Source organism: Euphorbia lathyris, chromosome 5, assembly GCF_963576675.1.
Source record: "Euphorbia lathyris chromosome 5, ddEupLath1.1, whole genome shotgun sequence".
Classification (NCBI taxonomy): Eukaryota; Viridiplantae; Streptophyta; class Magnoliopsida; order Malpighiales; family Euphorbiaceae; genus Euphorbia; species Euphorbia lathyris.
In genome coordinates, this window is record NC_088914.1 from 34,367,363 (window position 1) to 34,392,615 (window position 25,253).

General features: G+C 41.5%; 1 long non-coding RNA gene across 2 annotated transcripts; it reads right to left on the bottom strand.

Annotated features, from left to right (window-relative positions):
• Nucleotides 1-414: 414 nt before the first annotated feature.
• LOC136230662 (uncharacterized) lies at nt 415-22,425 on the bottom strand. Of its 2 annotated transcripts, none has more exons than XR_010689490.1 (3): nt 22,209-22,425; nt 21,036-22,117; nt 415-835 (listed from the first exon to the last, which is right to left on the bottom strand). It is a non-coding gene; the product is annotated as an uncharacterized lncRNA (long non-coding RNA). The 2 variants fall into 2 exon arrangements; XR_010689491.1 differs by lacking the exon at nt 415-835 and adding an exon at nt 15,766-15,896.
• Between the last annotated feature and the right edge of the window lie 2,828 nt (nt 22,426-25,253).

Genomic DNA, 25,253 nt, shown 5'->3' on the forward strand with positions numbered 1-25,253 from the left:
TTAAAACCTTAATTCGTTCCAACGACGGATTAAGCGAACCTTGTAATTAAAATCATTTCTTAGATTGTGAATAATGGAGTTTTGAATCGTTTTCGTAATGGTTTTGTACAAAAATAAATGGACTTGTATGCTTAATCACGTTTTTGTTAAAACTTCTTATCCCACGTTTTCAAACACTCGAATCGTTCCAACGGCGATTCGAGTCGATATCATGTTAACCAACGGGGTTTTGAAACGTACCTAAATCGTTCCAACGGCGATTAAAGTACGAACCATGTCAATAAACTCGTTTTGGGAAATGAGATCAGCTTAGAATTAGTGTACAGATTAAGGCATAAAATCACACCGTGAATAAATCAATTCTTCCTTCTCCCCCTCTCTCTCCTATGTATTTTGAATTTATGTAAATGAGTGATTCTTTACTAAAATGGCTTTTAATAATACATGCTCAAAACGGTTTTCAAAACGAGAAAGAAAAGGTTTCAAATGAATTTCAAACTTAAAGAAATATGCGATTAGTCCGTTATCGCCTAACACGCTGAGTAGGAGGCCGGTGGTTCATAACCGGGCGATGTCGGGGTGCCTAGTAGCCTTTCTCCAGAAAGGAGCTAGCCTTCTCGGCTCGTACCTAAGTTTCCAGAACCCTCACCGGTCTCCCGCAAGGGATCGGTGTTCATTTTCCCATTCGTGGGTGGCGACTCTTCCATACTCCGAGCTCCGGTCCTGCCGAGCAGCTTGATTCCACGATTGGTTGCTTTCGGCGCCAATCACCGCTTACGTCGCCATGAGGTGTCCACCCCCCGGTCCGCCCGGGCGAGGCCGTTCGGCACCTTGTCTAACAAGTGGCGACTCTGCTGGGGAAGCGAGAAATTTGATTCCGGAAGGCGTGTATTAAGCCTTTAACGGGGACAGATCGTATTATTTCTTTTCGTATGCATTCATAAGCATTATTGCAAACCTTTTGGGTAATTTCCGCAAAACCTCTAGCGAGAGTCCATTCGTCGCTCGAAAGAGGCTAGTGTAAGTTCCCCCTTACAGTAAGGCGCCAAAGGGTCCCCATCCATTCGTTAGGGGCGAATTTGTATGGTCCTGTGAGGTCCCGCGATCAGCCGTGTCAGCATATAGTAGCCTCAGAAGTTGCCATAGGATTACCCATTAATATTTTTGATGTGATAAATGAATCAGTTCTTGTTTTCAAATTGCCATGATACGTGTCTAATCCTAAAACATGTAAAGAAAATGAAACGATACGTTAATATATACTCTTAAACCGATGTACAAACTACACCAAAACATCGAAATGATTCGAACTAAAGACGACTTAGTCATCTCGTATGAATGAACTTGTGCGACCTGCCTGGTCCCTTTCTGTGTCCCGAAGAAGGCACATGTTCAGAAAATGCGTTATGACGTAAGCACGTATTAGTATGAATCGGTTTGATATTAAGGATAGTTATATCTCGATTCAAAAGACTATATTAATGGTAGCCAGTATTCACATTCTTTAAATAGGTTGGGATAAAACGAGATTATGACAAAACGAAAACAAAGAACATTTCTGTTTCGAATGACCCCATTGTAACGTAAAGAGTTTCGCAAACGTGGCCCGTCCCTTCCGAATAAAAGACGAGCTCTTACATTATGCCTTGTGTTGTTCTTGAGAGAAATGGGCGTGTCCGCAAAAAGTGACTAAGAAAATAAAAGAAAAGCAAAAATAAACAAACGACCGAAGTCATTCTGTATCTACGATGTATATCCATCCCGAGGGTAGTTAAAGAAAATGAACCAATGCCGTTGAATACGTGCCTCGAACGAGTATATACGCCGTTTAAGATCATAAAGCCAAATTAAGCTAAACTGCATAATTGCGCCATATGGACGAGACTGTGGGTTTGACTAACGGCTCGATCATTTCGACCGTTACCAAAACTACAAGAAGTATGGCCCGATCTGCGTGTTTGCTTGACTCGTGCCTAAATGAAAAAGAACGGTAATATCCCTGCTTCGAATAAGCATGCGATTCAACGAAACGTTGATTTTCTATAACCACGCTAGGGTGATATATATCCCGTAGATGAGAAGAAATGAAAACTTGTTGTCAGCCGAAAGATTACCGTGCGCTTAAATAAGACTCGATGTCTTCTCATATAGCCAAAATGAGCAAACAGATTCTTGATGCTAAAAACAAACGCGTTACGCGATGAGTCCGTTCCCTAAGAAAAAATCCAAAAAGTGATTTCATCACTAAACAAACGCGTGGTTGCGTCTCTCGATAGATCCAAAAGATCCCATTGTAATCCAAAAATCGAGATATAAACCCACGCGAGTAAAAGGGAATGAGTCATTGTCAATAACGAACGATTGAACCAGAAGAATAACTCGTACCACGTCTAAATCCGAGATACGCTCAAAAGGGAATCAAAACCCAAACGAATGCGTCTCGCAAAATAACGAGGGACGAGTTATTCAAAAGAACAATCCATTTGGTCGATATCTTAGTCACTGAGCGTTGATACGTCAAAATGAACTGTATTGTCTGATGGATGATTTATTTTTCCGCAATAATCGACGGCATCACGCGTCCCCTGGACCGCAATGTGAGCCCCAAACCAAAATCCTAAGAAAGAGACTGAGACCATCGAGTGTGTGGAGGAATAAGGGTGGAAGAGAGATGTTGTGATACGTGTAATTAGACTGACGTTTGTTCTTCTTATCTTATATATCCGTAAATAAATAAATGCACACACCACGAATCATGCATATAAATCATGCATACATGCTAATGGATGACCGTTCGCGCAGATTTCATCATTAAGCGGTTGTGGTTTCGCGAGAGTAACCGGCTAGTCAGGCAGTTTGATCAGCTATAGATAGACAGTTCTGAATCAGCAGTTGTGGCTTCTGAATCATCTTCGTCCGAGTATACTCAGTCTTCTGTCAGTATGTCTGCGACCGACGAAAAGGTGGCCGAATTGGAAAACTCTGTGAACAACATTAACGATCAGTTGGCCGCAATTTTGGCCCAGCTAGCTGAGCTGGCATTGAAGGATAACAAGAGTGGTAGTAAGCGGGCTGAGAATGAGGTAAACACTGGCCCCCGCTTTGGGAACGAGGATGACTATCAGGATTATATCCAGAAACAGCTTGAGAAAGAGAAGGCTAAGGAAGAGGAGTGGAAGCAACACATCACTCAGGAGGTGCAGGATCTGCGTGGGGGAAGCTCCGGAAGTCAGGACTTTTATAATTTGAAGAATTGTTTGTCAGCAGCTGCTTTGCCTTTGAAGTTTTGACTTCCTGACATGAAAAAGTTCGATGGAACTGGGGATCCTACTGCCCACATGAATCAATATGTTGCTGTTATGAAGCACACAATCCTGACTGAGGATCAAGTCCTGGGGCTGTTTAATACTTATCTGGAGGGGGCTGCCCTCATATGGTTTCATGCGTTGCCGATGGTGACGAAGAGAGATTGGAAGGAGTTGGCAAAATCCTTCATCGCTCAGTATAGTTTCAATACTATGCTCGAGGTTACTCTGAAGGAACTAGAGAGCACTAAGCAACAGGTCGGGGAATCTTTTTCTGATTTTGTAAGGAGATGGAGGGCCAAAGCGACGGTTATGAAGCAGAAGCCGCTTGAGCAGGATCAGATCCGAATGGTAGTGGGTAACACATTGCCGTATATTAAGAATGAACTGCGGTATATGCCTTTTACCAATTTCAATCAGATGTATAGCTGCGCCTTGACAGTTGAGGGGGACGGAGAACCGAAGAAAGCTTATACCAAGTGGACGAAGTCTGGATATAGTGTCGGAGGGCCAAGTGCGAGTGCAGACTCCGCCGCAGTGAAAGTGCTTGATCTTAATGCTATCGAGAAGAGGCAGTTCGCCAAATTTGATCAAACCTATGCAAAAGTTTTCGAACGGTTGCAGAAGAAGGGATTGTTGAAAGCCCTCACTCCTTATAACAAAGCTCCACCTTCTCCGCAGATACAAGCTAGGGGATACTGCGAATTCCACAGCAGTTATGGGCATACTATTGAGAACTGTGAGAGGTTGAAGCACGAGATCCAAGATTTGATTGAGGAGAAGAAGATAGCTGATCCTTCATCAGCGAACCCTTCCACTAGGCGTAATCCACTGCCTAATCATAGGGTGAGCATGATTGGAGTCGGGCTGAAAGAAAGCATGGTTGTGGAATCCTTCGGGGAAAATGAAGAGGAGTTGTTGGACTCCGATGAGAAGAGCAATATAGGAAATGGTCTATATGTGTCCTTCCTTGGCAAAGAACAGGAGAGTGAACCGATGGATGAAAGGTTGGACGGTGGAGCACTGTATGATGAAGATAGTGCTGAAGAGACCGGGGAAGGGTCGTCTCGGACTATTATGCCAGAATTGAGTCTATTTAGTGGTGGAGAGAATCCCGATGTGCACTTGCGTGAATATATGCACGATATGTTTGTTGAATCCTTCGGGGTGGACGAGATTGCTCAATGGTTCCACCATTCGTTAATAGGCGAGCCTTTGGGATGGTTCCACTCGTTGCCCGACTCCTGCAAGCATGATTGGGAACGGTTGTCAGATTTATTCCTAGAAAAGTACCAGAGAGCTAAGGACAGGACCGCAGAGCGCTTTGCGATGCAGATTGGACCCATCAAGCGTCCGTTGCCGAGGGTCAGTAAGTATAATGGCAACAAGGATCCGATGGAACATCTTCACTTCTACTTGTCGGCCATGGGGCCTTTGGGTTTTAAGGAAGAAGAGATCACTAGCCTGTTTTGCAATTCACTAATGGGGGAGCCGCTGATGTGGTATATGTCTCTCCCAATGCATATTAAGCGCGATTGGGCCGCGATGACGAAGAGGTTTATCAAAGAGTATACAGTATGGATGCTTGCGGAACAAACACCGGACTCGCCCTCCTATGAGACACCTGAAGCGGTGTTAGCAATGCCTAGGTATGGTGGATACCGGGATCCTATTGAGCATGTGAGGTTATTCCGCAACCATATGTATGACGCCGGGTTCCCTCAATGTGAATTACATGAACATTTCCCGGAAACCCTCATGGGAGAAGCCTTGTTGTGGCACCAAGGCCTGTCAGAGGAAGAAATGGGTCATTGGATACCTCTTAGGGATGCTTTTGTGTCGAGATATGAGATGTACGTTCCATGGACGGGATCCCTGGAAGATTTAGATAGGATCAGGCAATTCCCCGAGGAACCATTTGTGGATTACGCTAGGAGGTGGAGGCACCGCTACGAGCAGTGTCGTGAAACGATGAGTGATAAGGTGCAGCTCATGTGCATACAGAGAGGCGCAATTCCATTGGCGGCAAGGAGGATGAGCAGAGTATCCCTCAGGGATTATGATGATTTGATAGGCTGGGCTTTGTATGGATCAGCGGATCCCTTTTATTTGAATTCAAACGTTCCTCACGTAATGGATCTGATGATTGTGGACATTTGGGAAAGTTCCTCGGATGAGGAGTATACTGATCGGAGGATTCCTATCAATATTTGGGATGAATCTGATGATGAGCCGGAAATCGCCGTCATGACAAGATCAGGTCGAGTGGCCGAGGGAAAGGCACCTGTGGTTGAGACTGAGATAGGGGAAGGATCGGCTCCCAAGCTAGATGACCAAGTCCTCGAGCAGTTGAAGAAAACACAAGCTAAGTTTACGGTGTGGGAAGTCCTATGCCATTCCAAGTACCACCGTGAAAATCTGATGAAAGAGCTGCAGAATTTGGTTATTTCTACCAATACTGAGCCGGCAGCGTTAGTAGGGGCAATTATGGCCCGGAAGAAGACTGAAATCACGTTCACTGACGAAGATCTCCCAGAAGAGGGGAAGGCTCACAATAAGCCCTTATACATCCGAGCCGAAATTAACGGGAAGAAGACTAGCTGTGTGATGGTCGATGATGGATCGGCCATTAATGTTTGCCCACTGAAACTTTTGTCCAAGTTGGGAGTAGAAAGAGGAGATTTGACTGCCTCGGAAACCGTGATCAGGGCCTATGATGATAGCCGTAGGCACATTGAAGGAGTTTTCAAGGCTAAGCTGAAAGTAGGGCCGCATGAAGAGGAGATTGAATTCACTGTGCTGGATATACCGGTGACGTTTGCCGTGTTGTTGGGACGTCCATGGTTCCACAAGTTGGGAGGTGTGCCCTCCATGCTCCACCAAATGATCAAATTTCCCTTCGGGGAGGAGATAGTGACGATCAGAGCTGAGAAATTGAGTTCAGTGGCGGCATTGGGAATTGAGCCTCAGCTTTTCTCCGGATTCCAAGTTTCTGGGATCTACGAGTCTAGCATGACCACCGATGTGGTGAAGATGATGAAAGGGGGTTTCATCCCCGGTATGGGCTTGGGAGCACACCATCAAGGGTTGCCAGAATTTCCGGATTTCAAGAGTCAGAAAACCCGGAAGGGCTTGGGGTATGAGCAGGGAGGTCCGTCCAACACAGGTGGTGAAGGAAAAGTGGGCCTAAAGAAGTATTTTGTGAATGAGGGTCACAGGAAGGTTTGTTCGGGGGCTCCTGAGTCATCACTAGCACCGGAGGAAAGATTCTGCCAGGTTTTGAGATCTTCAATGATGTTACCGACTGGGGCAAAGGAAAGGCAAGCTGTTTCGTCGAGGAGATCATGATGTTAGATTTGAATGCCGAGGAGCAGGTCATCACTATGGAAGCCACTGTGGGAGCGGTGAATGAGCCCAGTACCTCCAAAGTTTATGAGAAACCCGAGAACCTTGTTGATGAAAATTGTATTACTGCTTTATTTGAATCCGATGATGTACTCGCCAACACTATCAATGAAATGAATTCTGATTTTGCTTACTTGCTTGATGTTGATCGTGATCATTCCATGCATTCTCATTCATATAACATGCCTACATTTGAAATCAATACAATAGAAATATCAACTTTCAATCTTGGCACGGATGAAAATCCTAACTTATACAAATTGCTCAAGAATTAACTATTGAAGAGAGGAAAGAATTTGAGAGAATAATTAAAAAATACGAAATAGTGTTTGCTTGGACATACGAAGACATGCCAGGAATTGATCAATCAATCGTAACTCACCGTATTCCAACATACACCGATGCTAAGCCCGTGAAACAGAAACTCCGACGCATGAGGCTGGAATGGGCAGATAAGATCAGAGAAGAAGTGAAGAAACAGTTAGAAGCGGGGTTCATCGAAGTAATCGACTATCCCCCTTGGGTCGCAAATGTAGTGCCCATCGCGAAGAAGGACGGCAAAGTGAGAATGTGCGTCGATTATAGAGATCTTAACAAGGTGTGCCCCAAAGATGAATTCGTATTGCCTCACATCGACGTATTAATCGACAGTGCAGCATCGAGCGTCTTGCACACAAATGTGGACGGCTTCATGGGCTACATGCAAGTTCAGATGGCAGAAAAGCACAAGGCAAAGACCTCGTTCACAACTGAGTGGGGAACATACTGCTATACGGTAATGCCGTTTGGTTTAAAGAATGTCGAGGCAACTTATCAATGAATGGCTACGGCACTGTTCTATGATATGATACACAAAGAGGTAGAAGTTTATGTGGACAACATGATGGTCAAGTCGGAGACGGGAGAGGGGCATTTCGCGGCACTTGAGAAGTTTTTGGCCCGAATCACAGAATTCAAGCTAAGGTTAAACCCGAAGAAATGCTTCTTTGGCGTTTCATCGGGGAAAATCTTAGGCTATGTGATCAGTAACAAGGGAATTGAGGTGGATCCCGACAAAGTGAAGGCCATACGGGAAATGCCGGCACCAAAGAATGAGAAAGAAGTGAGAGGATTTCTGGGGCAGGTTCAGTATATCAGTCGGTTCATAGCACGACTCACTGCGATCTGCGAGCCGATCTTTAAGCTGCTACGGAAAGATCAACCAACGATTTGGAATGATAAGTGCCAGCAAGCATTGGAAAGTGTCCGAAACTATCTGTCTAATCCGCCGGTTCTGAGACCGCCTAAACTTGGAGAACCGCTTCTCCTTTATGTAGCAATCGAATAGCGATCTGTTGGGGCAATGCTGGCCCAAGAAGGGGACACCGGTGTGGAGCACGCGGTGTATTATCTGAGTAAGAAGTTCCTGGAATATGAGCTTAAGTATAACATGATCGAAAAGACGTGCGTGGCGGTAGTATGGTTAACAAAGAAACTACGACACTATTTTCAATCTTACAAAGTGATCATTATTTCCCGGATGGATCCTGTGAAGTATCTGTACCGAACTCCGTTTCTAACAGGGAAGCTAGCCCGATGGTTGTTGCTTTTGTCCGAATTTGATATCGAATATGTAACGAAGAAGGTTATCAAGGGGAGAGCCGTAGTAGAATTTCTGGCCAACCAACCTCTAAATGCAGAAGAGGAAGAGATAAATTATGATTTCCCCGATGAGCACTTGAACGCGATAGAAGTTATACCATGGAAAATGTTCTTCGACGGAGCGGTTAACTCAAATGGAGCCGGAGTAGGAGTGCTACTTATCTCACCAGAAGGAGAAAAGGTCCCAATGGCAAAGAAGTTATCCTTCCCTCTCACCAATAATATGGCCGAATATGAAGCGTGCATCTATGGGTTGGAGTCGTTAGCAGCACTAGGAGCATCATATGTTGAAATCTGGGGCGACTCAAAACTGATTATCGAACAAGCGCAGGGAAACTGGGAAGTAAGAGAGGAAAGGTTGCGTCCATACCTAGACGAGTTGGAGGGATTGGCACAGAGATTCAGCGAGTGTCGTTTTTATCACATTCCTCGAGCGCAGAACCAAGCAGCGGATGCTTTGGCCACTTTGGTGTCAGTATGGGATAACCCTCGGAACCTTGCCTCGAAGCCTTTGGTGCTGAGGAGGTCCCAAAAACCGTGCTGTGAAGATGTAATGCTATTGGGAGCAGATGAAAAGCCTTGGTATTTTGATATCGTAAACTTCATGAAAAGTGGGGCATACCCGGCGGAATCAGAACTTAGGGATCAGGCTGTGATTAGAAGGTTAGCTCAGCAGTTCGTCATCCACAATGACTTGCTTTACAAAAGGCACGCCGATGGTTTACAACTGAGATGCTTAGACGGGGGAGAAGCCCGTGAGGCAATGGAGTCAGTACATTCGGGAATTTGTGGAGCCCATATGGGAGGAGCAGTATTAGCAAAGAAAATCATAAGGCAAGGCTTCTATTGGCTCACCATGGAAAGAGATTGTAACGAATATGGGAAGAGATGCCATGATTGTCAAATCCACAGAGATTACAATCATTTACTAGCTATGGAACTGCACGTGTTAGCACCCATTTGGCCGTTTGCGGCTTGGGGCATTGATATCATCGGAGAGGTGAGGCCTAATGCTTCGAACGGGCACAAATTCATTGCAGTCGCTGTTGATTACTTCACCAAGTGGGTAGAGGCAGAATCATTTAGCAAGTTGGGGTCTAAGCAGATGAGGAAGTTCATTGAAAAGCACTTGATCACCAGGTTCGGAGTGCCTCATCACATGATCACGGATAATGGGGTCCAGTTTCAGGGAGAGGTGAGAAGTCTCTTCCAAGAGTATGGTATTGAACATCATAGGTCTTCTCCGTATCGCCCACAAGCTAATGGGGCAGTAGAGGCGGCTAACAAGAACCTTAAAAGGATTCTCATAAAGACAGTAGAATCGCACCGGAACTGGCATGAACAGCTTCCGCTCACTTTATGGGCTTATCGCACGACAGTTAGAACATCAACTGGGGCAACGCCGTTCTCCTTGGTATACGGTGCGGAAGCCGTTCTCCCGATTGAGATTGAAAAGCGATCGTTGAGAATCGCAGTAGAAGCAGAGATTCCCGAGACGGAATGAGTGAAGAAGCGATATGAGCAATTAGCATTGGTGGACGAGAAAAGGATGGAGGCTCTTTATCATATGCAGTTATATCAGAGAAGGATGGCCCGGGCCTTCAACAAAAAGGTCAAGGCCATCCCTATCAAAGAAGGGGACCTGGTGCTGAAACAGATCCGAATGACGCACACCGACCCTAGGGGCAAGTTCAGGCCAAACTGGGAAGGACCATTCCTCGTGAAGAAAATCCTAAGCAAAGGGGCGGTGAAGCTTACTACTATGGACGGCATGGAGTTCTCCGAGCCTACCAATCTGGGTAGGCTTAAGAAATACTTTTCTTAAAAAAAAAGAAAAAAAAGAAATGAAAATTCCCGATAGGTTGAAAACCCGCAAAGGGCGGCCTATGCAACAATAAGGGACATCCCAATGGGTGAAAACCCGAAAGGGCACTCATTTGAAAATTCCGGGATAGTAAAAGGAGAGATGAAAAATCGCTGGGATCTGAAAACCGAAAAGGCGGGTCCTGGTAACGATAGTTATATCTTGAGCAATTATAAAAATAATGTATAAGCGGCTAAGTATTTCTATTGTTTGTAAATAAATAAAGGCATGAATATATTTGAAGAGGATGATTGGAATCATTACAATCTACTGAATGCATTGTATTATGAATCATGAGTTATACATTTCCTACCTCTTTCACATAAAAAGCCTACGTCCTATCCACCCCTCTCCCTATATACAAGCTATACATCGGGGTAATACTAATGAAAAACCTACAAATAATAAGCCTAATAAGGGGGAAGATCCCAGTAATCCTCGAAGTCCCTCAGACGAGAAGCCCGCTCCGCAGAAAAGGCCTCTTCAGCGATCCGACGACCCTCCTCGACGGCAAGGCGCCCCGCGGTCTCCACTCGCGTCCTCTCCTCGGCAGCAAGACGCCCCTCGGTCTCCGCTCGCATCATCCCCGACCAATGAGCGTTCCTCTCCCGATAGACCTGGCCGACCCTGGCATCGGCCTCCCGCTGCGACTCACTCCTCCTCTGCTCGTTGGTGTGGAGATCGCTCTGTAAAAAAAAAAAAAAGAACATTGAAACAAGGCAACAACAGAAGTCATACATACATATGTGCATACATTCCACTACACTAAAATAAAAAAATAAGGATACTTACCAGGTGACTGGCGCAACGAAGGCTGAGTCGCTCTCGGAGATAACCAGATAACCCCACGTAATCCGTGCATGTCTCCCTCGAAGTGCGGAGGGCGTCCGGGGGATCAAACGGTATCCTCGATGTGAAAGCAGGAGGAGCTATCTCAACGCCGGCATAGGCCACTCCGGACTCGTCATAATGAACTGTCGAGAAGTCCCTCCCAAAGTCGGGGATAGGTACGCCTAAAGGGGGCCACTCCGGCCGGGCGACGCCCGAAGACTCGCCCGCATAATAGGAGGGCTCGCCCGCAGGCGTTCGAGCCTGAACACCATCAAAGAAGTCGGACATCCGAGCACTCCTCAAAGAACCCTCCTGCATATGAAGACACAATGAGTATCCCTAACCACCTCGCAAGTAAAGAATGAAAAACGGTCAAGCACTCACTGGGAGCTCCTCCCTACCAAAAACCGATGCGACAGCCTCGGCTGAAAACACGTCCGTCCTAGGATCCACCTCCATCGCAATCTCGGGAGCGTCCGCCGGGGTCAACAAAGTCGATAAATAGTGAGCACGACCCCCTGCGTGGTCCTACACGTCTCGGGGGGCAAACTGGCGGGTCAGGTCGCGACGAATGTCCGACAGAGGCATGGTCCTCATGGCAAACATGGACACGGGAATCTCGCCAGGTGTCCAGTGCGAGGTGCTAACCACGGTAATGCCCCGATCACCCAAGTACCAGGCCCGCACGCAGGGGCATGTGAGTACGCACCGCTGCCTCTGGATGTGGGTAACATACATGTAGTCAGGACCAAAGTCGAGGTCATCCCATCCGAATCGAATCTGAAAACAAAAAAAGAAAAGTCAAGTCTGATCAAACGAAAATCTAGCGTAGTTAGAAGATGTTCACCTGCCCCAAAGTCCGCGAGTCGATCCACGCTAGGAATCGCGCCACTGTCCGCCTCTCCTCGGCGCCTAGATCAAACTCACTCCACCGAGCCATAAGTGGAGGCCTAACCACCCGCGGTCTGCGCCGACGCTCGCATGGAAGGATCCGCCTCTCATAGGCCCAAACCTGCTCGCAGAAACAAAGGTTACTAACAGAAATCGCGAAAAGAATAAAGAAACACCGAAGGTGTAACCACGAAGTCCTTGCGCTTCCGGCAAGTCAGATCCAAAAACTTATACAGAAAAGCCAAGCCGGCTCCTGCCCAATCATAAGATGACACTGCGTCCAAATCACGAAAGGCCTGGATAAGACCCGCGTGTATCGTCCCGCTCTTGGTGCGGAAGATCGTCTCGCCCAAGGCGTATAGAAGAAAGCTGCGAACAGCCAGATCAGTGTCGTCTAGCCCGCAGGAGTCCCTGCGACTCAATAGTCCGGAGGTGGTAATAAACTTCACCGGGGTGGACTTGACCCCCGTGTAGTCTCCAGGTCCAATCAGAGCAGCTAACTCATCGCGGTTGACCCGGGGACGCACCATGTCGAAGAAGAGGGGAACCGGGATACCACTCCCCCGCAATCCGGTCAGCAGGGAGAAGTCACGGGGCGAGATCGTCATCTCCCCAAACGAAAAGTGGAAGGTGTGGGTCGAGTCTACCCATCTCTCACATAAGGCGCGAAGGCCGAATCGATCACACACTCTGTTGGCGTGAGGCAACGCCAGGATAAAGGGCTCAAAGCCCAACTCTCGAACCCGGGCTTTAGCCGCCGGGCTCAACATGGCATACCAAACGTGGATCTCCTCAGTGGTCCCGGAAATACCAATGACCTGGAAGGAACAGAACGGGTAAGTTTAAATCTCGCTCCTAGTCTCGTGTCTAATAAAGGTGTGTTAACCTTGTTGTCCTTTTGGTCATACTTAAGTCTAACCTAGAGACTCTTTGTCAATTAGGATCGTCATTTGGTGAAATTTTGTTCTTAGGGTCGTTTGTATAAGATTTGACTAGTTCATTATTGTCGCACCCTGGCTTCCGGTTTTTACGCAGGTCAGGGTGCGTGGCCGGCTCGATCCGCCTTTCTCGTGTTTTAAGGTTTCGAGTCGCCACCAATCACCACTTGGAAATACGTGTATGCGGGCGTGATTGGTCGCCCTATCTATTTGGAATGACTCTGTATGGTTTGGTTTCGACAAGGATGGTCTTCAGAGAGATTCAAGGTTCGTTTTTCCGGTTACGTGTAGGGAAGAGATGTGATCTCACCCTACCCCGCCCGACGTATCGGTACTATTGTGATATCATGTGTTTGCTATTCGTTTTGCTTTGAATTGTCTATATAAACTAGGTACTTGCACGCGTTTGGGATTATAGGGTTTAGTACAGAATTCTAATGACGTTTTCACATCAATTAGAATTAACTTGGTTTAGGAGTTCGAGTGACGTTTTCACATCAATTCGAGTGAATTTAATATTCAAATGACGTTTTCACATCAATTTGAATTAATCTAATTTATAAATTCAAATGACGTTTTCACATCAGTTTGAATTAATTCAGAGATAAATTCGGATGACATTTTCATATCAATCCGAATCAGTTTGGTTTAATATATTTTTTATTGATTCGGGATAACATCTCGAATTGATTTATTTTCGTTTTAAATTACGCGTGCGGCGCACACGTAATCTCTTTTTATTAAATTAGAGTTTAATATGATTTTACGTATATCACATATACGATAAAATAGAATAAAAGATCTAAGGGCGAGCATCTCGAATTCAAGCGACGTTTTCACATCGACTAGAATTAGCTTGGTCGCGCATTCGAATAACGTTTTCACATTAGTTCGAATTAATTTGATTAACTATATCGGTTCGAGATGACATCTTGAAATTTGATGTATTATTTCTCCGAATACAATATATATGGCATGTGTGTATTCAGAAGCCAGTGCAAAGTTTCTAATGAAGAATATCCTCACGCGTATCGTCGAGTTAATAATGCATTTTTGTATTGGCTTAAACTAATTCAAAAGAACCGCGCATTGTGTTATTTAGCCCCTTTTTTCGAGTCAACTTTATTATTATTATTTTTTATTAGGATCGTGTGTATCACATACACGCGGGGATTCATATTTATTTCACTATCTTGGGTCGGTGACACGTGAAATCGGATAATTAAACTCGAACCAACATAATTGAATTAAATGGGCTTGTTTATTCCAACCAAAGTTAAAGGCCCAAAATTAATAAAAAGAATACCTATATCTAAACCCACACCACCTCCATTCATTTGTTTTATCAAACTCTTCAAATCCCATTTTCTTTTCTTCTCCTCTCATCTTCTCGAACTTTCATCTTCTCACCCCTCACTGCCATCGATTCTCTCTCTTCGGTTCCCATGGATTCCGACCACTCTTCTCGCCGTTCTCACTCCGTCTACTCTTCTATGGGCGTTTTTTGGTCATCTCTCTGTATTTTGACATGGTTCGGACCGTTGGGTCCGTTTTTGGGCGATTCGGAGACGGTTGCCGTCCCTCACCTCCGATGACGAGTTCGAACTTCCGAGGGGGTGGTTCTAATCAGTGGGAACCTACATGTAAAGGTGAGCTATGAGGTTTGTGTCTCTTTTGCTCTCACTCCTCCTCGACCTCGGTTTCTCTTCGGGTTTGCCGCGAGTTCTGAGAACTCTTAGAGGCGTATGAAATGTTCTGTGGTTTGAGGTAGATGCTTGCTATGTTGATCTTGTTAGAGGCGTGTTGTTTATTCGATTTGTAATGCTTGTGGTGTTTTTTGTTGGGAATGGATTATTTACTGGGAACAATTTGGCTTGAGATATTTTCGGGATGCTTGGCTGTGTGGGTTCGATTTTGGCTATTCCTACTGTTATAGTCCATTCTTACTTGCCTGAATTTAGTTTTGTGTGGAGATGGTTTCCCGTGACCTCCAAACGGGTTCCGAGAACGCAACCAGAGCCGTTATCGGCTCTGGAGGGTGTTTCGGTTCTCCGTTTGGCGTGCTCGGGAACGGGTTTGAGTTACGGTTACTACTTGGTTGATTTATATGAGAAAAAAGAAGCAGCAGTGATACAATAACGGATATATACGTGTATATATGTATGAATGTGAGTAAATTGCAAATGAATTTACCCTTGCTCTTTTGATTGCTTTTCTGAGAATTACAGTATTGGAGAAGCTTTTCCTTGCATCCCCTCTTTACAGTGACAACTCTTCCTATTACAGTGATGAAAGATTTTCAATCTTTTTTTCCTTCCCCTGTTACATTGAGATTACAGATGTTTTCTCCCTCATTACTCCCCTTACATTGTGTTTTTGGCTCTCAATTCCCCTTTTTCCTCTTTTTTCTGTATTACAGTGATGAAGCTCTTTAAAGAAATCCCCCCTTTTACAGTGATAGACTCTCTCTATTTATAGTAAGAAATTTGCCTGTGAATTATTGCTCATCATTTTTCTTTATTTCCTTCTGTACCCTTGAGGGTTGTTTCGTCAACCTGCTTGCCCATTTTTTGGTAAAAATGCCAATTGGTCCTTGTAATTGTGATTTTTGCAGACTGACGCCGTTGGAATGAATTCTGGCCTGAATTTGACGCCGACCCGGAATGAATTTGAATTGTTTTTGACACGAGCGGACTCTGTTGGACTCGTAGGTTACAAAATTCCGAGCTCTTGAACTGATAGTTATTCGTGCTTCAGGCATATATCGGACTTGAACTGACAATTACCCGTGCTTTGGAATCGGACTTGAATTGAAAATTATCCGTGCTTTGGATTTTGTTGGACTCGTATGAATAGTTCTCCGAACTTCTGATTTGTTGGACTTGTTGTACCGCAACGAGATAACTCAGTCATTTGAACGTGATTTGATAATTTTTTAGAATATTCTTGCTTTTTGGGGATATCGGGAATTTCTGGGTATCTCAGACATTGGCGAGCTGGTCTTCAGATTCGTCAAAATTACTGTAAAAAACAAAAATAATAAGAGAAATATTCATATTAATAATGCAATATTTATTTGTTACTGAAAATTCCATTTTTAAGCGTTCAATTGTCGTTAATTTATTAACTTCTCAATTTCTGAATCCATTTGTCATAATTCGTTATTTAGAAATCAACTATATTCTAAACGTTTAATTATAATATAAATCGTAACCAAAGTCAATGTTAACTTTAACTTTAATATACGATACTACATCATAATCCGCAATTCAGACTATAGACATTTCTAGATATAGTTTACGACAAATAAATAAGCATTGAAATGTTAATTCGATTGATTGACATCTGAACCTTAATAAATTATAACTCGGATTCAAGCAAATTCAATTTTATTCAAAATACAAGGAACATATCTCGAATAAAATTCATAAAAGGTTAAAATTATACTTTAATTCTATTAAGTCGCATTTTGAATATAATTCGATATTTTTATCGATTTATACCGAAATATGACAAATTAGCCTTAATAGCACAACTTTTCCACAATAAATTATTTTCGAGATTATACCATATATTCTGGATAATTCATGAATTGTTCAAATTTTGAGTGAAATTTATTAAAAACTTAAAAATTGGTCCGGACAAAAATGGGTATCTACAATTATTTTTGGTGTTTCACTCTCCAGCGTGTGGGCAAAGAGATGGATCCAATTTTAGCATTTAACTTGGTCGTTTAGGCTTTTTCTACTATTCACGTGCACTTTTCATGTTTTTACTATTCACGTGCACTATTCACGTGCTGTTCACGTTTTTACTGTTGCATGCATTGTTCGTATTTTTACTATTCACATGCATATAGGTCAAATTCTTTCAAAAGATAAATAAAGCATTGCTTACGTGCATAGAAATTCGCGTTTTCTAACTAAAGGTCTTCTAAACGGCTTAGAGGTTAGCATGTAAATGATGTTCAAAGTAGGGCTACTAAAGCCTAGAAGTTTAGTCAAAAGATAAAAGAGTAGAGGGGTACCTACCTGATTAATGTTGGTCCGGCTCAGATGAGAAGCAGGATCCTGAAAAGGGGCCACTGTAGTCAGGTTCTCAAAACCCGCATCCATGCCCTTCGTACCATCGTATTTATCCAAGTCCATCACGAGAATGATCCAAATTAGAAGTTAGAGAGAGAGAGAAGAGAGAGAAGGTGTGGGGTTGAAATGAAAACCAACCACCTTATATAAAAAAAGGGAATTGCATTCCCGTAAATAGCGAAAAAGGTACGATGTGACATAAAGGTAAAAAGTAAATAATTGATTACCAGGTGCACAAACCTCCGATTTGCAGTCCGTTTCAGCATGCGTTTCTTCCAGGCGGTGACCGATAACATCAAGATATGACTCCAGATGACAGCCAAATTTTACAGAACAGTGGTGCCAGTCAAAATACAGACAACAGTCAACAGAAAAATAATTGTTAGTCTAAATCGTTCCAGACGAAAAGATAAGGACGCTCTTATCAAGCAACTCAAATACCTGAGACGATAGCTCCAGTAAAGACACAGACGACAGCGCTTTAGAATTCAGAATAGTTAGAAAGAACCTTTTGCTATTGAGCCATCTTACCCGCGGTCGTGGACCAGGGTTGCTTTTGAGCCATTTTACCCACGGTCGTAGACCAGGGTTGCTTTTGAGCCATTTTACCCACGGTCGTAGACCAGGGTTGCTTTTGAGCCATTTTACCCGCGGTCGTGGACTAGGGTTGCTTTTGAGCCATTTTACCCGAGGTCGTGGACCAGGGTTGCTTTTGAGCCATTTTACCCGCGGTCGTGGACCAAGGTTGCTTTTGAGCCATTTTACTCGCGGTCGTAGACTAGGGTCGCTTTTGAGCCATTTTACCCGCGGTCATGGACCAGGGTTGCTTTTGAGCCATTTTTACCCGTAATCGATTTAGAGACTAGGGTCGCTAGAAAGAGCTTCTTACCCGCAGTCAATTTAGGCTAGGATCCTTAAGAAGAACATCCGCCAGCAGCCGATTCGAAGGCAATGACGGAGAGGGTCGAAGACGATGCTGGAGCGCGCAGCGCAGAGATCAGGTATTCTTCCTCCCACTCTTTACCTGTCTTTTACTTTAATATATTTACATTGCATGTGTTGCGTTAGCAAAAAACGTTTTCAAAACACACACATCACTGTCAAAATAGGAAAGTAGGGGCAACTGTAGACACCAAGTCGGAGGACCTGTGACGAAAACCTGTAACAAGACGGTCGAAGCGGTTGGTTCCGGAAGTTTTAAAATAAAAATATATAATAAAAGGGAAGAAGTTAATAGGAGGCGCGGTCGTCAAGTGGACGGCTCGCGAGTGCTCAGCGACGTGGTGCGAACGCCTAGCGGCAGCCGACGCGTGTCCGACGACAGTTGGACGCGCGTCCGGCAGCGCGGGACGCACGCTCGACGTCCGCTGGGCGTGCGCGCCCGACAGCGCGGGGCGCACGCCCGACGGCCGCTGGGCGTGCATGCCCGGCAGCCTCTGGGCGAGCGCCCAACGACGTTGGACGAACGCCCAACGGGCGTTGGGCGAACGCCCAACGCATGTTGGGCGTCGCCCAACTGAAGTTGGGCGTTCGCCCAACATAAGTTGGGTGTTCACCCAACTAGGTTGGGCGTTCGCCCAACCTACTTTGGGCGACGCCCAACTTTAGTCGGGCGTCGCCCAAAGATTCCGGGATCCGTGCCTATAAAAGGCACGGGTCCCCATGCATTAGAGGGGGGGGGGGATTTTTGGAGCTTTCTCACTCTAGACATTTTTAGAGAGAGAAAGTCAATTTTTTGGAGAAAATATTTTTTTTTCCCAAAAAAATCTAAATTTTCCAAAGTTGAATATTTTATCGAAAACACAAAAAACACCGGAAAATCACGATTCGCGGAATCAACCGACTTCGACTGTTAGATACCGATCTTGAGGTATTATCCGAGGACTAGACTCGTTTTATTTTATTTAATTTATTTCCTTTATTTATTTATTTTTATGTTATAATTTTATTTATTTATTTATCACGCTTTATTTAATTTTTCGTATTTATTTAATTTTCGCCTCGTATTAAATAAACGTTCGGTTTTGTTTTGAAATAAAAACCTCATTTTAATATCCCAATACGAACCGTGATCCGATTCAAAGGTAGTTCGGGATTAAAAAACGTTGTAATTATAAGTTTTCAAAATTTTTCTAAATAACGTTTTAAATAAAAAACATCGTTTAGGAACCTTCGCTATAGACTATGATCCATTTTTGGTAGTTCGGAGGTCCAAAACGATAGAATAGATCTAATCCAAAGTGTTTGAATAAATCTGGAAAGTTGTGAACTGTTTCTGTAATTCTCCCTTTTCTGTCACTAATAGCTGTTTACCGACGGATGTTCCGTCGGTAAATCTGCTGGAACCTTAAATATCCATTTTTGAACCTTTTTCTTACCTTTTTGACATTTCTTCTTAAATATATCTCTATTTAATTATGTAAAATATTTGATAAATATATTTTTGGTTTATATAATTATTATCTACATATTATATATCTACTTATGCTATGTTAAAAATTTAATTCATATTGATTTGGTTTTGTAAATTATATATAAGTATATATGTGTAGTTTTTGTGACTTTTTGGAGATTAATTGGTTTTTGGGTTATGATGTAAATATTATTTTTGAACTAAAGGTTATATTCTATATTTATGAACCATGTTCATCGTTTTACATGTTTTAATTAAAATAAAAGTATATTATATCCAATATTATTTTTTTTTATTACTACTTCTACTTCTTAATACGTGTTATTTTCTAAATTTTGTATTATTACTACCCTTTTTGTATATATGTATATCTATGTATATTTACTCTATTTTCATACTTAGATATATATTCTTTCAAATGTATTTGGTTGGGTGAATCGAGATTAGATTGTTAATTGTTGTGATTATGTTCAAGTAAGGTTCAATCGAGTGAAAAATGGGAAAATAAACCACAAAAAGAGATTTCAATTTGGTTATTCAAACTAAAGTTTTTCTAGACATTCTTAAAGTGTAAATAAAAGGTTTTTCATCATTTCAAACGATTTCCTAAAACATCACGTTTTAAAACCTTAATTCGTTCCAACGACGGATTAAGCGAACCTTGTAATTAAAATCATTTCTTAGATTGTGAATAATGGAGTTTTGAATCGTTTTCGTAATGGTTTTGTACAAAAATAAATGGACTTGTATGCTTAATCACGTTTTTGTTAAAACTTCTTATCCCACGTTTTCAAACACTCGAATCGTTCCAACGGCGATTCGAGTCGATATCATGTTAACCAACGGGGTTTTGAAACGTACCTAAATCGTTCCAACAGCGATTAAAGTACGGACCATGTCAATAATCTCGTTTTGGGAAATGAGATCAGCTTAGAATTAGTGTACAGATTAAGGCATAAAATCACACCGTGAATAAATTAATTCTTCCTTCCCCCCCTCTCTCTCCTATGTATTTTGAATTTATGTAAATGGGTGATTCTTTACTAAAATGGCTTTTAATAATACATGCTCAAAACGGTTTTCAAAACGAGAAAGAAAAGGTTTCAAATGAATTTCAAACTTAAAGAAATATGCGATTAGTCCGTTATCGCCTAACACGCTGAGTAGGAGGCCGGTGGTTCATAACCGGACGATGTCGGGGTGCCTAGTAGCCTTTCTCCGGAAAGGAGCTAGCCTTCTCGGCTCGTACCTAAGTTTCCCGAACCCTCACCGGTCTCCCGCAAGGGATCGGTGTTCATTTTCCCATTTGTGGGTGGCGACTCTTCCATAAAGTTTCAGGAGCTTAATAAACTAAACTAAAACAGAGAGGTTCAATTACGAAAACCTGTAAATTCAGGTGCTTGAAATTATGTTTTCCCTATTTTATTGATAGGAAAATCAACAAAATCCAAAAGAACAAAGAAAAAACCCAACTTATTACAACTTAAAGGTATGAACTTTTTCAACTTTTCATGTCTCATGCAACACACGAACATACAAATCGATGATTATACGAGCTAAGGCGAACAATAAGTATTCAATGGTCAATACTATACCAATGCAGCTACCGAAGTGAATTAAAAATGCGCAAGTATGGTTAAGATAGAGGTTGAATTAACATACCATGTGAGTGTGTAATGTAAATGATCTTGCGGCATGACTGAACTATATCTGATTAAAGTATACAAGGCAGAGCATCCAGGTCCACCAGTTAGCCATAGTAAGAGAGGATCATGTTTAGGATTTCTTTGGGATTTGACGAAGTAGTAAAAGAGCTGCACATCTTCTAATTTATCAACTCCAATATATCTGATTCATAACACTAATTAATTCTTGATCCATCCTACTACACTTGTGTATGAATCTGCAAGCTTTGAGTTCAATTGTAATAACAAAATAACAACCACAGATAACCAAAATCTTACCATTTCTGAGGATAACATTAATTGGATTGGATGTCCTAATTTATAAAACAATTAAGGAAAAATAAATGGAATGGAAACGTAGAGCAGTTGCATATTGAATATTGAAGGTAGAATAAATTAATTAAGAAATAGACAAATTAACATTTCAATATTTACTCATTGACAACTTCCTTAAAATGTGGACCCCAAAATACAATAAGCCATTTCATTGTTTGGACATTTAAGTCCTTTTCAATTCGATTGGTTCCATAAGAGAAATCCAAGGAGAATAACTGCTGGACCTGGAGGACTGCTTCGTAAATGTAATGATCACTCTCAGGTTGATTAACAAATGCAAATAGTTACTTCATCGTGATTGGGAGGTTAAGTTAATTCATTCTTATAGAAAAGGTAAGAGGCCTAAAGGCTAATTAAAGAACAACAAATAGGCATGTTAGAGATCTGTATTATTCTACATTAGTCTTTTAAGTTAGTTTCTAACTAATTGATATGATAGCTGTAAATATCATTTGATTTTATGTAATCTCTTATCTTTTCCTAATGTATAGGAGGATTCTTTTCTCTGTTAGTCATTAGGGTCTTTACTTGTACTTCTATTTCTCTTGAGAGAAACCAATAAAATACAGAGTTTCTCCATTCTCTCTCTTTCTCTAAAACTTACGTTACTATGGTATCAGACTGAGGAACAATTCCCATTCCGCCAACAATCCCACCGGCTGCAAGATCCGCTAATGCATGACTCGAAGAGAAATGTCCATTCACCTTGTATTGAATGTTAAACTTCAAAAAATGAAGGGAGAAAATAAATCAATAACCATCACAAATCATCTATAACCAAATACAAATCATTTATAACCAAATACAAACTTACCCGGGTTTAGATTTTATGCAGAAGAGGTGGAGATGAACCAAGAAGGTGGAGGCGGCGGTGGAGTGGAGAGCGAGTAGGAAAATCCGCTCCCTGTTTTCGGCGCCGTGAGAAGTTGAACGACTGGAGATACGAACGGCGGTGGACGAGGTGGAGGTGGAGGTGGCGATGGAGTGGAGTGGACTGGCGATAGAAGTTAGAACCCTAGAAAATAAGTAAAGCAGGAGATATACGAACAATAGAAAAGATTCTACATCTACTACTTTTAAGATGAATTGTTTAAAACTTCTAATATTTGTTACATAATTAGTGAATGATTAACAAGAAATAGAATTGGTCGAGATGGTTGAGACATTTGATAGTGTATCAATTGGTTAGAGGTTCGATCCTCAATGTCCACATTTTAAAGAGTAAATGTTTTTCATTTTATTTATATATAAACGGGGATTACTCGTCGGAGATTTAAGTAAATGTTTTTTTATTTTATTTATATATAAATGGAGATTAATTGAGGATTACTCGTCAGGGCTTTACGGGTACGGGGATCCCCGCGGGGCGGGGTACCATTTCACGGCCCCACCCCGTACCCGCCTACGGGGACCATATTGGTCTCTGTCCCCGTCCTAGACAAAAAACGGGACGGGGTCCCGACGGGTACGGGTATTTCCCGCCCCAATTGCATCCGAAATTCAAATTAATTTGTGCAAAGCACCATAGAAAAGTAAAATTAAAAATTTTATATAAAATTTAGAAAATTTCTTTTATAAGTTTATATATTAATAAAAAAAAATTAATATTTAATATTGTATAATGGTTTCTAAAAATTAATATTATATAATTGTTCTTAAAAATTAATATTTATATATATTAATAAAATAATAAATTATTTTACTTGCAAAATTATATATTTGTTAGTTTTTCTTTATTTTTGTTGTATTAGATCACGTAAATGTCAATGCAACAATTATAATTTTGTTGCTTTCTCGGTTTTACCTTATTTTTTGTAACAATTTAAACAAATTGTTGGATTAATTTGCTTAAAAGCAACATGACAAGCAACAATTAATATTTTTGTTGCATAATTTTTTATAATTTTGCTAATTTAAAGATTATTGCAACAAAAATGCAACATTATTGAAATACAACAAAATAAACTCATTTAATGCATCAATTTTTAAGCAACAAATTCAAATTTGGTTGCATTAGGGGTTTTATGGTATAGTGGTATGATATAAGATCAACATGGATTCCTGCTTATTTCAGAGACTCATTCCTAGCCGGCTTAATGAGAACAATATCAAGGTCAGAAAGTGAAAATCACTTCTTCACTTCTTTCACAAAAAGTCATTTAACTCTCATAGAATTCCTCCTCCGGTTTGAGGGTGCAATGGAAGCACAAAGACATGCACAAGGTAAAAATGACAATGATTCCAAACACTTAATACCTATATCTCAAACACCAATTCTTATTGAAAAACATGGATCAGAAGTATTTACAAGAACAATCCTTTATGAATTTCAAAAACAAGTGCTAGATGCTTCCTTTAATTATGGAGTGGATGATATACATAAATACAATGACAAATGCATAATCACTGTAAGGGAAAAGGTAAAAAAACAACATATCAGGTTGTTTATAATACAGACAATAGTGACACAGTGCAAGATGTTCAATAGAGCAGGAATTCCCTGTAAACATATGGTGTTCGTATGGAAAGATAGAATGCTGGAGAGAATTCCTGAGCAATATGTCCTAAACAGATGGAAAATCTTACCAGAGATAGCATTGCAAAATAATGTTATAGAAGAATGTGCTAGAACAATGGGTAAGAAAATAATGTTGAATAACTTATGGTTTGAGATTCACATGACTGTGTGCTTGGCTGAAGGGGATGAAGAGGACCTAAATAATCTCACAAGAAACATTCAAGCATTGAGGACAGAGTTGGAAGCAAAGAAAAGAAAGAACATCAACAATTCTACTAAAATTCAAGACATAGAGATGTTGGTTGGAACAAGTCGGCCCTCTGAAGTTCTAATCAAAGAACCTAAAATTTCAAAAAACAAAAAGGAACTGGGATTCATGTTACAAACAGTGAGAAAAGATTGAAGGGAGAAAAAGAGAAAACAATTGAACAAACATAGAAAAAACAAAGAATGTGCAAATGTTGTAATCAATTGTGCCACCACGACATTAGAAACTGTCCAGAAAAAGCAAAGAAATAAGGTAAATTCCCTGTCTAAACTTTCTTTCCTCTAGCAGTATATTTTCTTATTTGACTTCATTTCGAAAACCTGTGTTTTAATTTCGAACAACATGTGTTTACATTAACAATATATGGACATCAATAATATATAGCAGTAAAAAAAGGCAACTTCTAGGAGAAATAAGTAAAAACATAACAAAATATATCATTAAATAAAAAAAAACATAAAAACATAAACATAAAAAACATGCAAACATAAAAATCAAAACAATTATTCACAATAAAAATCATTATCAGGACCTAAAATGTCACACCCGACCCTAAACGGCATCGGGTATGAACGGAAGACAGGATAACGAACGTTATCCAGTCTAAAAGGCGAAACCGATTTCCTACGAATAAAAATTTATTCGGACTACCTAAAGATTTTATTTGATTATTTGGCTTGGACTCGATAATTCTATCAAGCTTCCTACGTATCCCGAACATCTTTTAATATTTAAACCGGGAATCAAAGCCACGTAGTTCTACCTATCTTAGGTAGTTCTCTTTAACTTATTTACACGCTGATGAAATTAATAGACTTCATTTTATCGCTACTACTATTCATAATATATTTAGCATCCTGATCTACGATTTCAACTCGTCGATTAACCCGTTAAAAGCTTAATTTAATTTCCTAATAGCTTAACTTAATTTCGAAATAGACCAAAACGCTTATTCAGACCATAGCGCGAATACTTTATCGATTCGACAACATAAAACTTAAAGTTAAAAACCTTAAAATCACGTTATGCAAATCAAAACCACTCGTAACCAATCAAATGTTTGAAACCAATTC